Source organism: Tenrec ecaudatus (genome assembly GCF_050624435.1).
Source record: "Tenrec ecaudatus isolate mTenEca1 chromosome 5 unlocalized genomic scaffold, mTenEca1.hap1 SUPER_5_unloc_5, whole genome shotgun sequence".
NCBI classification, from domain to species: Eukaryota; Metazoa; Chordata; class Mammalia; order Afrosoricida; family Tenrecidae; genus Tenrec; species Tenrec ecaudatus.
In genome coordinates this window covers 463,162-479,954 of record NW_027457603.1, presented here as the reverse complement: position 1 = coordinate 479,954, position 16,793 = coordinate 463,162, and positions in this window count along the sequence as shown.

Here is a 16,793-nt window from a genome sequence, read left to right as displayed (position 1 = left end):
CCGCAAGCTTCTCAATAAAGCCTGCTTCTAAAACTTTGTTAATTGCATCTTTGATTCTGTTTTCACGTCCAAATAAACCTTATACACTGAGCCTCGAGAAGGCTTTTGGAGTCAAAATCCTCCCAGCCTCCAGGCAGCAGCGTCCCAGCCCCCTCACAAATGCAGCCCGGGAAGGCAGGCGAGTTCCTGGGAAAGCAGGCACGTCAAGTCCCGCACACCAGCAAGAAACGGCGCAAAGACGGACACCAGCAAGAAACGACGCAAAGACGGACACCAGCAAGAAACGGCGCAAAGACGAACACCGTGAATTCAACCCAACAATTCTCCCGAGGGTGGTGAGGTAAAAGGAGCCCAGAGGGGCCCCCAATCCGTGAGACCAACATGGGAGGGCCCACTCCTGGGGCCGGCTTACCTCATAGCTCCAAATAACACAGCACCGCTTCTTTTCGACCTCTCCGGGGACAGGTGTGCCTCGGTCCATGGCTCCACGCGAGAAACAGCTCACGCCGAGGCCTGGTTTGGGATCCCCGTGAGTTTTATGAGCGGTTAGGGAGGCGTGGTCGATGACGTGGGTCGACCCCATTGGCTGAATTGTTGAATTGAATTCACCTGGCCTAGGTGAGCCAATGCAGGTACAGCCCCACCCAGGCATAGCTCCCCCTCCTGGCTGGAAACCTGAACTGCTGAGCATGCAGTGAGCCACTGCTTCATGAGCCGGTAGCTCGGACCTCTGAGCATGTGTAATAGGCCTGCCAGTCCCTATGCTAGCTCCCTAACAGGTTTTCCAGCCAAAGGTCTGCCTTCTGGAGCTGTTCTACAGAAAGCACTTAGTTCCTGACCCCTATGCATTCGGGGTAATGGATGCCCTCGCTTCCGTGCTTGCTTCTATTTCATTCTGGAATGGTCCTTGTTTCACAGGTCGGTGAGGTCAGGAATTCTGGGCTGGTTGGCTACCAAGCACAAAATAAATAGCCAACAGATTGAAATCTCAACCCCTATATTGGTTTATTATCGACCACACAAACTTGTCTTCTGGAACTTCCCTCCTCAATTTCTGAACCCTTGAACTCCTTGACACATGTACTTGGAAAGCAAGGATTCCAAACTCTGATCACCATATCTGACTGCTCCCCCAGTCCCTCTGCACTGTCAACCAGCAAAGTCGGGCCTCTCCATTTCTCAGAAGCTGCAGATTGTTACGTGACATCACCCTGTGTTTAAATGTTAGTGATTATGCCATTTAAAAAACAAATGTGTGAGCCAACTGGGGGCAAACAAGACTCGTTTCAAACACCAGCTCTGTCTCCTCTAAGGGCCCGTGTACAACTGCGACAACACAACAGTGGGTCCTGCTGGGTCTCCATTAGCATCTGGGAGGAAGGTTATTTATTACAGGGAATCCTACCTTTGTCCCTTGGTGTTAATTGCAGACTCACTGGGTGACGGATTGTATCTGACACGCACCACGTTTGCCGCAGCAAACACCAACACTTTGTCAAACTCCGTTTGGTATTGCTCCATCCCTCCATTATTCTCCCTAATCACAAAAATAATTAACACATTCATATAAAAGCACAGGATGAGGATAGCTTTAATTTATGCATCTAGTTCAGGGTCATCCCTCTTATCAAGATATGACAATCTAATGAGGCTTAATTAAAAGTAGCAGTGAAGCAATTTAGGAAACTGAGGGATTGTCACGAGTCCTGGTTGTGACAGCATGTTCTGTGCACCATGGAAGATAACAGATTTGCCTTCTGTGGTATCTCATATCCATCATCCCCAAACTACCTGCTCTTAGGGGTAGAGAGAGCGAGCTTGTCTTTGAAAAAAGTGCCTGGGTTTGGTAGCTGCTCACAGGATGGCAGGTGTAATGTATTATGAGAACTTAACAAGGCTCTGAGAAGATGGCTATTGGAAGGTCTGGCTGGAGGGCAAGGTCATGGCCCTGAAGGATTCAGGATCCAGAAGTCAAGTCAGAACTGGATGCCAGAGACTTTCTCAATCCAGCCCTCTTTGCCCCTCCCCTAAGGCCAATACATTTCTAAGGGTTATGGATTCTACTTCAGAATCTTTCTCAAACCCAGGGCCCTCTTCACCATTATTGTCTAGACCTGGTCACCTCTTGCCTTATAAATACAAATATGGGTTTATTGTAAGTCTGGGACTGTTAGGTTTCTCAGGTGGGAAATGTCTCGGTCCTTGGCTACACACTGGAAAGAAATTCACACCAAAGCCTGGGTGGTAATCCGAGTGGGTTTATATACATGAGAGAAGAAGGTTCCGGCGTTACACTAAACTGAACACGGGCACCCTCATGACACTGCACACTCAGCCCTGCTGAGTGGAAGGCAGAGAAGCAGCTGAAGGGAAGGGGCGGTGGGCTTAGCCCGCATTGGCTTCCAACCTCCCGTAGGGGGCCCCCTAAGCACGGAGAGGAACAACCCCTTGTCTTGCTACCTAACCGGTCTACATTCCTGCATGGCTACATTGAGATGGAACTAGCCCCTTTAGACAGCCTGAGGGGTTCACCAGGAGACACGGGCCCCAGTGTTCCCTGTGACCACCTTAAACCTTAAACTACTGTTGGAGTTTATATTACCGGTGTGGGTCTGTGGGCATGGGACGTTTCCATGCCAGAGACCTGAAGTTACACAAATAGGCATCCAGAACAGAACTCATACAGGCTCTAATAAGATGCTCGGATGCTTCTCGCTAGGATGAGAATTTAACGAAGTGTGTGAGCAGTTCAGATCTTGTAAGGGAGAACAGGTCAGTAGGGTATCCAGAGAAGAGAGCAAAGGTCAGGGGAAAGGGAGGGGGCCCACAGACATCTGTGCTCTGTGTTTGGCCACAAGACAAGAAACCGGGTCTCCTTGCAAAAGAAAGCAGAACAGCAAGTCCCTCAGAACTACGACATTTTTAAACATGACCTATACAACACTCGGCTCTGGGAGGTGCCTTGGAAAACCATAAAAGCCCTAAAAGAGGGGCAAGGAGGAAGCCCAAGTCTTTGATTTTCCCTGCTGTGCTTTCAGTGTTGAAATGTCTGTGCACGGAGCCTTTGAAATTTCAGAATCAGAGAGTGGATTCACAAGCCAAGCTCCTGCTTTATTCTTCAATGCATTTTGGCCCAGCTTCTCCTTGGTGAGACATGTAACAGAAATTCTGGACTTAGGAGCCACTTGGTCCTTGGACACTAGGAGATTTCAGTGGAATCTGAAACAGGGCTCTAACCACCAGCTGGACTGGCCTAGGAAGACCAAGTATTCATTCTCCCAAACACCAACCTCCCATTGCTCTTCATCTGCCTGCACCTTGTTCAGCTTTAGTTGTCCGTGGAAGCGTTTGGCACCCATCTGATGCTTCGGAACCCAGAAAGGAGGAAAGGTAAAACTGGGATTCAAATGAAACAGACTTAAGCAGGACCATAGCCAAGATGTGCCCAGGGCTCCTCGCAGCATTTGTCACCTTCATTTCCCTCTTCGGACTCAGACGTGGCAAGGTTCAGAAACAAGTTTTACCAGAAAGAACAGCTGTGAACCCAGCCTGCTTCCAAGTGAGAAAAAGCCCTTTACACATGAGTTCCTGAGGTCAGCCCAGCCCTGTGCGTCCCCACCCCTCCCAGAGTCCCTGGCTCTCTGGCGAAGCATTAAAGCAAGTGGAAGCAGAGATTTGCTCAGAATAAAAAAATCGTTTTTCACAATAGCACGGTACGTTCTGGATGGCAATCACGGCTGCACAAACCATATCCGTCCTCCAGCCATAATGTTGGCGCCTCAGTGACCATGCACATACATTGTGTGGCGAGACTCAGAGCCTGTTCCATTTGTGGTCAATTGTTTCCTCCCTCTCCATACTTTGCACTTAGGAGACATGCTCTCTGGAGGTGCTTGAGGCTTGTCTTGTCACCAATAATCATCTCCTACACCTTCCTTTACAGTCACTAATTTGATGTGTTCACTCAAAGAAATGCCAATAATATGAGGTTTCAGAGGAGAGCTCCTAGAGCTCCCCCAGACAACAAGGAGGCCGAGTGTCACCGTCATTATCCTGAGCTGGGAGGGGGCACTAGTGTTCTGGAAGCTGGGGATCCGTCACTGCCTGCCCACCGCACAGACAGAGCAGGTGCTGGTTATAATTGCTTCTAGACGTCCTGCCACGCTGAGTTGAAAGTCAAACCCGTAAACGCTGCCCGACTACAATAACACTGGAGTACACAGACATTTCTGCATCATTGCTGGGTGAAAATATACTGAGTGGAGTTGGATGAGATGGCAGCAAGTGCCTAAGGAGGGGATGCTGTGGGAATACCAACAAGATGACTGTCAGTCGCCGTTTCCTCCTCTCGTCTGCTTTTCCCCCCCTTTCTTTCAGGCCCAAAAGACATGACAAATATGTAAGCAAACAAATTTGTTCATTTTTAGAGGAGTCTCCCACCCCACCCCACCCCCATCCAACTCTGGCCTCCTTTGAGCAAGCCAGTAGAACTTTTTTTTTTTTAAACCTGGCTTCTACTATGGCAATTTCCGGAGTTGCTATGTGGCTGTGTTTAAAAGTCGCCTTTGGGATCCAGAGCACAATCCTTGTCACAAAGGCATTCTCCCAGTCCCAAATAGCAATGCGACCTCCTTTCAGAAGGTTGTTCTTGTTTCTGTAGACCCAGAAAGGAGTTCAAGCTGTTGATCTTGACCGTGGTTGTCGAGTCAGCCTCTCATGGACACCTCATGGGAAGCGGAGCAAACTATGCCAGTCTGTGCTATCACCAGGGCTGGGAAGGGAAGCCAACCGTGGAGGGCCATAGGTCGATGTGTGGATGGAGATAATCAGGTCTTTCGTCCTTATTCTATTTCAGTCTGGAAACATCCCTGAAGCCTGCTCAGTGTCATAGCAACACACAAACTTTCACTGACAGTCTGGGGCACATTGGCTGCAAATCGAACCCGGGTCTTCCCGGTGAAAGACGATGAGAGATCTACCACTGAAGCACCGTGGCCCTCACCTCAAACCAGGGCAGTCATTTCCCACAGATCTACCAGAGTTCAAACCAGACCACAATGCGTGATGACTAAGATTGCCACCAGAATCTGATACTGATGCAGAAAAAAACCTAACTACCATTTTATTGACTCCCACTCATACCGGCCCAATAGGACAAAGAACTGCCCCTTTGGGGTTTTGAGACTTTAAATCCTTACAGTAGCGGTTCTCAACCTGGGGGTCGCGACCCCTCTGGGGATCAAATAACCCTTTCACAGGGGTCAACCATTTCATAACAATAGCAAAATTACAGTTATGAAGTAGCAATGAAAATAATTTTATGGTTGCAGGTGACCACAACATGAACTGTATTAAAGGGTGGGGGCATTATGAAGGTTGAGAACCACTGCCTTACAGAAATAGACAACCTCATATTTCTCCCACGGACGGGCTCGTCAGTTCAAACCCCCGACCTTGCGATTAGCAGCTTAATGCACAGTCCACTACACCACCTGGGCTCCTAATGCTATAATAAGAGATACTATTGTTAGATCTCTCCTGGGAGAGATATACCTCAGGCCTTGGCATCGCGCGAGAAAGAATTCAATTCGAAGCCTGGATTGTGATCCAAGTGGATTTTTTGAGAGAAGAAGTTTCAGGTTTACACAGGCACCTCGGGGCCCCTCACGGGGCACAGCCTACCTAGAAGCTGCTGGAGAGAAAGTCACTCAGTGGGCTCCGGGATCCTGCCTTTTTTTCTTTTTAAAAAAATCGTTTTATTAGGGGCTCATACAACTCTTATCACAATCCATATATACATCAATTGTGTAAAGCACATTTGTACATTCATTGCCCTCATTATTCTCAAAACATTTGCTCTCCACTTAAGCCCCTGGCATCAAGTCCTCATTTCTCCCCTTCCTCCCCGCTCCGCCATCCCTCAAGAAACCTTGATAATTTGTGAGTGGTGATACTGAGAGGGTTGTGGGAGGGTGGATTGGAAAGAGGGAACTGATTACAAGTATCTACATGTGACCTCCTCTCTGGGGGACGGACAACAGAAAAGTGGGTGAAGGGAGACATCGGAGCGGTCAAGATCCTGCCTTTTCAATTCCTCCATAGGGAGGCATGGTTGACGGTCATGGTCAACCCCAATGGCTGGATTGAATTCACCTGGCCCAGATGGGTCAATCCAGGTGTAATGCCCACCTAGGTGTACCACCCCTTCCTGGCCGGAAGTTTGAACCTGAGCATATGTAATGGATGACCCAGTCCCTATGCTAAACCACCTAATAGTATTTGCAAGATGCCAAGCACCGTTCTAAGCTTTTTGTGTATAATAATTCAATTATTCCACTTAACAAGCCTATGTGTGGACTCTATTTGGCCTCCTTTTACAGATGAAAACTCAGTGGGGTTTCTCTCTATCCCCAGCTGTATAGGCCCAGGTGCAGGTACAAGAGTCAGGCCCTGGACTAGTGAGGCCCTCACAGACCCTATCTCTCACTTGTGCTGTCTCTAGATTGTCTTTAACCAGCTATAATGTGACCTGGGTCCACCGGGCTCCAGGAAAGGATCTGGAGTGGATTGGGATAATATGGGAGAATGGGGGGCACAAACTATAATCTAGCTCTCCAGTGCTGAGTCAGCATCACCAGGGATACATCCCAGAACCAGGTTAATTTAAAACTGAGCTCTGTGAATCCTGACGTCACGGCCATGTATTACTGTGCAAGTTACACAGTGATGGGAACTCAGTGTGAGCCCAGACACAAACTCAGTTTCAGCAGAGACAAGGGAATGAAGGCAGTGAGGCTTTCCTCTCAGAAGCTGTGGTTTCCCCACCTTGTCAGCACTTCTCCAGGGACTACCGTGTATAGTCTAGGGAACCTTCATGCATCTGAGGAAGAACATGCACTCTGTGGAAGTCTGGAAGGTCATCTGTCGCCAAAATGGTGGGCCATGTCAGTAGAGGGACAGCAACACAGAACACGGGTACCCATATGGTAAGTCACAACTGTCCGTTCACACACTTGGCCCAGGCCAAACTCCAGCACCTCTTCCTTTGTTTTGAAAGCTTTGTTACACTAACTCCAATGAAAGTTTTTCTTGTTGAAAATTTCTCATGATTAACGAGATCTGATGTCCACATAGAAGATGTTCCACATTTAATTCATGCAAAGGGCTTTTTTTCCTTTTGTCAAATCTCTGATGTGCTGTAAGGCATTGTGTCTGGCTGAAAGCTTTTCCACATTCATCACATATATGGGGTTTCTCTCCAGTATGAGTTCACTGATGAACAGTATGAGAAGCCATCCAGATAAAGGCTTTTCCACATTCATGACATACATGGGGTTTCGCCCGAGTGTGAATTAGCTGATGAACAGTGAGAGAAATCTTCTGGATAAAGCCTTTGCCACATATATAGGGTTTTACTCCTGTGAATTTTTATATGAGTTTTGAGATTTCCTTTACGAATGAAGCTTTTGCCACATTCACTACATTTATGTGGTTTCTCTCCACTATGAGTTTGCTGATTAATAGTGAGAGCAGTCTTCTGGATAAAGCCTTTTCCACATTCACCACATACATGGGGGTTTTCTCCAGTATGAGTTCGCTGATGAACAGTAAGTTTACTCTTTCTGATAAAAGCTTTTCCACATTGACTACACACATGGGGTTTCTCTCCAGTATGAGTTCGCTGATGAACAGTGAGAGCATGCTTCCGAATAAAGGCTTTTCCACATTCACCACATACATGGGGTTTCTCTCCAGTATGGGTTCACTGATGAACGGTGAGAACATTCTTCGTGAGAAAGGTTTTTCCACATTGACCACATACATAGGATTTCTCACCAGTATGAGTTCGCTGATAAACAGTAAATTTACTCTTCTGGCTAAAGCCTTTGCCATATTCACCACATACATGGGATTTCTCTCCAGTATGAGTTCGCTGATGAACAGTGAGAAGAGTCTTCCTGATAAAGGCTTTTCCATATTCACCACATATGTGGGGTTTCTCTCCAGTATGAGTTTGCTGATGAGCAGTGAGATCACTCTTCCTAGTGAAGCCTTTCCCACATTCACTGCATACATAGGACATTCCTGCCACATGAGGTTCCTGATGTCCCTTGAGGTATGATACACTGTGAAAATTTTTCCCACATTGCAAGCATTTTCCTAGCTTTTGTCCTTCATGACTTTTTTGATAATGTTCATTGAGTTTGGACATTTTCTTGAATATTTGCCCACACTGACTGCATTCGTAGGTCTTATCTAGTATACCAATAATCTGGTGTTCATAGAACACAGAGTCTTCAATGAAGGTTGTTCCACATTTATCGCCTGTGTGTGGTTTCTCAATTTCATCAGACTCCTGATGCTGAATGCACTGTGACTTCATGAACCTGGTGGTTCACACTCAGGGAATTTCATTTCAGTATTAAATTGCTCTTGTTCACTGTGGAGAAAAGTTTTCTCATCTTCTGTATTTTGTTGCTTCTGTTCTGATTTAATTCCAGAATGATTAAATCTGATTTTACATTTTTTTCATGTAATCCAAACATCTCATAAGTTTCCTTTGGAGGAAAATTATTTTTATGCTGAGAATATGTATTACATTTGTAGCACCATTCCATTATGTCAATGCATCTTTCACATTGTAAGTGCTCAAGCAAATGATCATCATCTTTCTGGATTTCTATAAAAGAAGACAACATTGACTCTTTTAAATATCTTGGTTTTCAATGGACCCCATAAAATACACATTGATATAAAGTAGATCTTTAGTGACAACCCTCTTTTATGACTATAAATAAAACACTATGCTTAATGTTTATTGCCCATTGGACGAAATACAATCATGTAAACTATTCAAATGATAAAAATAGTTACTATAGAAATCAGGTTGGATATGAAAGTGATAAATGGACACAGGTTTGATATTTGCTTAAAGAGGTACATGAATACATACAACAAACTTAACAGAAGGAAGACATGAGACCAATAGACCACAGGAGTGATATGACTTGCTAATTCCATTTGGTAGAGGCAAGGGCCCTTAGTTAACCTACATAGTCCAAGGGCCCGTTAGTTAACCTAGATAGTCCAAGAGCCCGTTAGGCAACCTAGATAGTCCAACAGCCCCTAGGTAACCTACATATTCCAAGAACCCGCTAGGTAACGTAGATAGTTCAAGTTCCCGCTAGGTAATCTATATAGTCCAAATGCCCGCTAGGGAGCCTACATAGTCCAAATGCCCCTTAGGTAACCTAGATAGTCCAAGGGCCCGCTAGGTAACCTTCATAGTCCTAGTGCCCCCTAGTAAACCTACATTCTCCAAGTGCTCGATAGGGAACCTACATAGTCCAAGTGCCCGTTAGTTAACCTAGATAGTCCAAGTGCCCGCTTGGTAACCTAGATAGTCCAAGTGCCCGCTAGGTAACCTACAGAGTCTAAGTGCCCACTAGGTTATCTATATAGTCCAAATGCCCGCTAGGGAACCTACATAGTCCAAGTGCCCGCTAGGTAACATAGATAATCCAAGTGCCCGCTAGTTAACCTATATCGTCCAAGTGCCCGCTAGTTAACCTAGATAGTCCAAGTGCCCGCTAGTTAACCTATATCGTCCAAGTGCCCGCTAGTTAACCTAGATAGTCCAAGTGCCCGCTATTTAACCTAGATATTCCAAGTGCCCGCTAGTTAACCTACATAATCTAAGTGCCAGTTAGCTAACCTAGATCGTCCAAGTGCCCGCTAGTTAACCTACATAGTGCAAGAGCCCGCTAGTTAACCTAGATCGTGCAAGTGTCCGCTAGTTATGCTACATATTCCAAGTGCCAGTTAGTTAACCTAGATAGTCCAAGGGACCGCTTGTTGACCTACATAGTCCAAGTGCCCGCTAGGTAACCTAGATAATCCAATTGCCCGCTAGGGAACATTCATAGTCCAAGTGGCAGCTAGGTAACCTAGATAGTCCAAGTGCCCGCTAGTTAACCTAGATAGTCCTAGTGCCCGTTAGTTAATCTAGATAGTCCATGTGCCCACTAGGGGACGTACTTAGTCCAAGTGCCCGTAAGCTAACATAGATAGTCCAAGTGCCCGCTAGTTAACATTGATCATCCAAGTGCCCACTAGTTAACCTAGATAGTCCAAGTGCATGCTAGTTAACCTAGATAGGCTAAGTGCCCTCTAGTTAACCTAGATCGTCCAAGTGTCCGCTAGTTAACCTACATAGTCCAAGGTCCCCTAGTTAACCTAGATAGTCCAAGTGCCCGCTAGTTAACCTACATAGTACAAGGGCCCGCTAGTTGACCTTGATAGTCCAAGTGCCCGCTAGTTAACCTACATAATCTAAGTGCCAGTTAGCTAACCTAGATCGTCCAAGTGCCCGCTAGTTAACCTACATAGTGCAAGAGCCCGCTAGTTAACCTAGATCGTGCAAGTGTCCGCTAGTTATCCTACATATTCCAAGTGCCAGTTAGTTAACCTAGATAGTCCAAGGGACCGCTTGTTGACCTACGTAGTCCAAGTGACCGCTAGGTAACCTAGATAATCCAATTGCCCGCTAGGGAACATTCATAGTCCAAGTGGCAGCTAGGTAACCTAGATAGTCCAAGTGCCCGCTAGTTAACCTAGATAGTCCTAGTGCCCGTTAGTTAATCTAGATAGTCCATGTGCCCACTAGGGGACGTACTTAGTCCAAGTGCCCGTAAGCTAACATAGATAGTCCAAGTGCCCGCTAGTTAACATTGATCATCCAAGTGCCCACTAGTTAACCTAGATAGTCCAAGTGCATGCTAGTTAACCTAGATAGGCCAAGTGCCCTCTAGTTAACCTAGATCGTCCAAGTGTCCGCTAGTTAACCTACATAGTCCAAGGTCCGCTAGTTAACCTAGATAGTCCAAGTGCCCGCTAGTTAACCTACATAGTACAAGGGCCCGCTAGTTGACCTTGATAGTCCAAGTGCCCGCTAGTTAAGCTTGATAGTCAAAGTGCCCGCTAGTTAACCTAAGTAGCACAAATGTCCGATAGGGATCCTACATACTCCAAGTGCCCGCTAGGTAACCTACATAGTCCAAGTGCTCATTCGTTGACATAAATAGTCAAAGTGCCCGCTAGGTAATCTAGAGAGTCCAAGAGCCCGCTAGGTTACCTACAGAGTCCAAGTGCCCGTTCGTTAACCTAGATAGTCCAAGTGCCCGCTAGGTTACCTAGACAGTCCAAGTGCCCGCTAGTTAACCTACATAGTCCAAGTGCCCGATAGTGAACCTACATATTCCAAGTGCCCGATAGGGAACCTACATAATCCAAGTGCCCACTAGGGAACCTACATATTCCAAGGGCCCGCTAGGCAACCTACATAGTCCAAGTGCCCGTTAGTTAACCTAGATAGTCAAAGTGCCTGCTAGGTAACCTAGATAGTCCAAGTGCCCACTAGGTAACCTACATAGTCCAAGTGCCCGCTAGGTAACCTATATAGTCCAAGTGCCCGCTAGGTAATCTAGATAGTCCAAGTGCCCGCAAGTTAACCTAGATCGTCCAAGTGCCCGCTAGTTAAACTAGATTGTCCAAGTGCCCGCTTGGGATCCATCATAATCCAAGTTCCTGCTAGGTAACCTAGATAGTCCAAGTGCCCGCTAGTTAACCTAGATAGTCCTAGTGCCCATTAGTTAACCTAGATAGTCCAATTGCCCACTAGGGGACGTACATAATCCAAGTGCCCGCTAGGTAACCCAGATAGTCCAAGTGCGCACTAGGGTATGTACATAGTCCAAGTGCCTGCTAGGAAACCTAGATAGTCCAAGTGCCCGCTAGTTAACCCACATAATCCAAGTGCCCGCTAGTTACCCTACATAGTCCAAGGTCCACTAGTTAACTTAGATAGTCCAAGTGCCCACTAGTTAACCTAGATAGTCAAAGTGCCCGCTAGTTAACCTAAGTAGTACAAATGTCCAATAGGGATCCTACATAGTCCAAGTGCCCGCTAGGTTACCTGCATATTCCAAGTGCCCGTTCGTTAACTTAGATAGTCAAGTCCCCACAAGGTAACCTACATAGTCCAAGTGCCCGCTAGGTAACCTATATAGTCCAAGTGCCCGCTAGGTAATCAATATAGTCCAAATGCCCGCTAGGGAGCCTACATAGTCCAAATGCCCGCTAGGTAACCTACATAGTCCACGGGCCCGCTAGGTAACCTACATAGTCCTAGTGGCCCCTAGTTAACCTACATTCTCCAAGTGCCCGATAGGGAAACTACATAGTCCAAGTGCCCGTTAGTTAACCTAGATATTCCAAGTGCCCGCTTGGTAACCTAGATAGTCCAACAACCCGCTAGGTAACCTACATATTACAATGACCCGCTAGGTAACGTAGATAGTTCAAGTACCAGTTAGGTAACCTAGATAGTCCAAATGCCCGCTAGGTAACCTACAGAGTCTAAGTGCCCGCTAGGTTATCTATATTGTCCAAATGCCCGCTAGGGAACCTACATAGTCGAAGTGCCTGTTCGTTAACCTAGATAATCCAAGTGCCCGCTAGGAAACCTACATAGTCCAAGGGCCCGCTAGGTAACCTAGATAGTCCAAGTGCCCGCTAGGTTACCTAGAGTCCAGGTGCTCGCTAGTTAACCTACATAGTCCATGTGCCCGCTAGGTAAACTAGATAGTCCAAGTGCCCGCTAAGGAACATACATAGTCCAAGTGCACGCTAGTTAACCTAGATAGTCCAAATGCCGCTTGGTAACCTACATAGTGCAAGTGTCCCCTAGTTAACCTACATAATCCAAATGCCCGCTAGTTAACATAGATAGTCCAAGTGCCCGCTAGGGAACATACATAGTCCAAGTGCCCGCTAGGTAACATAGATAGTCCAAGGGCCCGCTAGTTAACCTACATAGTCCAAGTGCCTGGTAGTTAACTTGCATAGTTCAAGTGTCCGTAGGGAACATACATAGTCCAAGTGCCTGCTAGGTAACCTAGATAGCCCAAATGCCCGTTAGGGAACCCACATAGTCCAAGTACCCGCTAGGGAATTTACATAGTCCAAGGGCCCGCTAGGGAACCTACATAGTCCAAGTGCCCTTAGTTAACCTAAATAGTCCAAGTGCCCGTTAGGTAACCTAGATAGTCCAACAGCCCCTAGGTAACCTACATATTCCAAGAACACGCTAGGTAACGTAGATAGTTCAAGTGCCAGCTAGGTAACCTAGATAGTCCAAGTGCCCGCTAGGTAACCTACAAAGTCTAAGTGCCCGCTAGGTAATCTATATAGTCCAAATGCCCGCTAGGGAGCCTACATAGTCCAAATGCCCCTTAGGTAACCTAGATAGTCCAAGGGCCCGCTAGGTAACCTTCATAGTCCTAGTGCCCCCTAGTAAACCTACATTCTCCAAGTGCCCGATAGGGAACCTACATAGTCCAAGTGCCCGTTAGTTAACCTAGATAGTCCAAGTGCCCGCTTGGTAACCTAGATAGTCCAAGTGCCAGCTAGGTAACCTACAGAGTCTAAGTGCCCACTAGGTTATCTATATAGTCCAAATGCCCGCTAGGGAACCTACATAGTCCAAATGCCCGCTACGTAACATAGATAATCCAAGTGCCCACTAGTTAACCTATATCGTCCAAGTGCCCGCTAGTTAACCTAGATAGTCCAAGTGCCCGCTAGTTAATCTATATCGTCCATGTGCCCGCCAGTTAACCTAGATAGTCCAAGTGCCTGCTAGTTAACCTAGATATTCCAAGTTCCCGCTAGTTAAACTACATAATATTAGTGCCAGTTAGCTAACCTTGATCGTCCAAGTGCCCGCTAGTTAACCTACATAGTCAAAGGGCCCGCTAGTTAACCTACATAATGCAAGAGCCCGCTAGTTAACCTAGATCGTGCAAGTGTCCGCTAGTTAACCTACATAGTCCAAGTGCCAGTTAGCTAACCTAGATAGTCCAAGGGCCCGCTAGTTGACCTACATAGTCCAAGTGCCCGCTAGGTAACCTAGATAATCCAATTGCCCGCTAGGGAACATTCATAGTCCAAGTGCCCGCTAGTTAACCTAGATAGTCCTAGTGCCCGATAGTTAATCTAGATAGTCCATGTGCCCACTAGGGGACGTACTTAGTCCAAGTGCCCGTAAGCTAACCTAGATAGTCCAAGGTCCGCTAGTTAACCTAGATACTCCAAGTGCCCGCTAGTTAACCTACATAGTACAAGTGCCCGCTAGTTGACCTAGATAGTCCATGTGCCCGCTAGTTAACCTAAGTAGTACAAATGTCCGATGGGGATCCTATATAGTCCAAGGGCCCGCTAGGGAACCTACATAGTCAAGGGCCCGTTAGTTAACCTAGATAGTCCAAGTGTCCTTCAGGTAACCTAGATAGTCCAACATCCCCTAGGTAACCTACATATTCCAAGAACCTGCTAGGTAACGTAGATAGTTCAAGTGCCAGCTAGGTAACCTAGATAGTCCAAGTGCCCGCTAGGTAACCTACAAAGTCTAAGTTCCCGGTAGGTAATCTATATAGTCCAAATGCCCGCTAGGGAGCCTACATAGTGCAAATGCCCCTTAGGTAACCTAGATAGTCCAAGGGCCCTCTAGGTAACCTTCATAGTCCTAGTGCCCCCTAGTAAACCTACATTCTCCAAGTGCCCGATAGGGAACCTACATAGTCCAAGTGCCCGTTAGTTAACCTAGATAGTCCAAGTGCCCGCTTGGTAACCTAGATAGTCCAAGTGCCCGCTAGGTAACCTACAGAGTCTAAGTGCCCACTAGGTTATTTATATAGTCCAAATGCCCGCTAGGGAACCTACATAGTCCAAATGCCCGCTACGTAACATAGATAATCCATGTGCCCGCTAGTTAACCTATATCGTCCAAGTGCCCGCTAGTTAACATAGATAGTCCAAGTGCCCGCTAGTTAACCTAGATAGTCCAAGTGCCCGCTAGTTAACCTACATAATCTAAGTGCCAGTTAGCTAACCTAGATCGTCCAAGTGCTGCTAGTTAATCTACATATTCAATGGGCCCGCTAGTTAGCCTACATAGTGCAAGAGCCCGCTAGTTAACCTAGATAGTCCAGGTGCCCGCTAGGTAACCTATATAGTCCAAGTGCCCGCTAGGTAATCTATATACTCCAAATGCCCGCTAGGGAGCCTACATAGTCCAAATGTCCGCTAGGTAACCTAGATAGTCCAAGGGCCCGCTAGTTGACCTACATAGTCCAAGTGCCCGCTAGGTAACCTAGATTATCCAATTGCCCGCTAGGAAACATTCATTGTCCAAGTGCCAGCTAGGTAACCTTGATAGTCCAAGTGCCCACTAGTTAACCTAGATAGTCCTAGTGCCCGTTAGTTAATCTAGATAGTCCAAGTGCCCGCTAGGTAACCTACATAGTCCAAGTGTCCGTTCCTTAACCTAGATAGTCCAAGTGCCCGCTAGGTAACCTAGAGTCCAAGTGCTCGGTGTTAACCTACATAGTCCAAGTGCCCGCTATGTAACCTAGATAGTCCAAGTGCCCGCTAGGTAACTTACATTGTCCAAGTTCCCGCTGGGTAACCTAGATAGTCCAAGTGCCCGTTACCTAACCTAGATAGTCCAAGTGCCCAGTAAGCAACCTACATAGTCCAAGTGCCCGTTCGTTAACCTAGAAGTCAAGTGCCCGCTAGGTAACCTAGACAGTCCAAGTGCCCGCTAGGTTACCTGCATATTCCAAGTGCCCGTTCGTTAACCTAGATAGTCCAAGTGCCCACTAGGTAACCTCTATAGTCCAAGTGCCCACTAGTTAACCTAGATAGTCCAAGTGCCCGCTAGGTAACCGAGATAGTCCAAGTGCATGCTAGTTAACCTAGATAGGCCAAGTGCCCTCTAGTTAACCTAGATCGTCCAAGTGCCCACTAGTTAACCTACATAGTCCAAGGGCCCACTAGTTGACCTATGTAGTCCAAGGTCCGCTAGTTAACCTAGATAGTCCAAGTGCTCGCTGGTTAACCTACATAGTCCAAGGTCCCGCTAGATAACCTAGATAGTCGAAGTCCCCGCTAAGTAACCTAAGTATTTCAAATGTCCCATAGGGATACTACATAGTCCAAGTGCCCGCTAGGTAACCTACATAGTCCAAGTGTCCGTTCCTTAACCTAGATAGTCCAAGTGCTCGCTACGTAACCTAGAGTCCAAGTGCTCGGAGTTAACCTACATAGTCCAAGTGCCCGCTATGTAACCTAGATAGTCCAAGTGCCCGCTAGGTAACTTACATTGTCCAAGTTCCCGCTGGGTAACCTAGATAGTCCAAGTGCCCGTTACCTAACCTAGATAGTCCAAGTGCCCAGTAAGCAACCTACATAGTCCAAGTGCCCGTTCGTTAACCTAGAAGTCAAGTGCCCGCTAGGTAACCTAGACAGTCCAAGTGCCCGCTAGGTTACCTGCATATTCCAAGTGCCCGTTCGTTAACCTAGATAGTCCAAGTGCCCACTAGGTAACCTCTATAGTCCAAGTGCCCGCTAGTTAACCTAGATAGTCCAAGGGCCCGCTAGGTAACCTAGATAGTGCAAGTGTCCTCTAGTTAACCTACATAGTCCAAGTGCCCGCTAGTTAACCTACAAACCAAGTGCCCGCTATGTAACCTAGATAGTCCAAGGGCACGCTAGTTAACCTTCATATTCCAAGTGCCCGCCAAGGAACCTACATCGTCCAAGTGCACGCTAGTTAACCTAGATAGTCCAAGTGCCCGCTAGTTAACGTAGATCGTCCAACTGCCCGCTAGGGAACGTACATAGTCCAAGTGTCCGCTAGTTAACCTAGATAGTTCAAGTACCCGCTAGGTAAC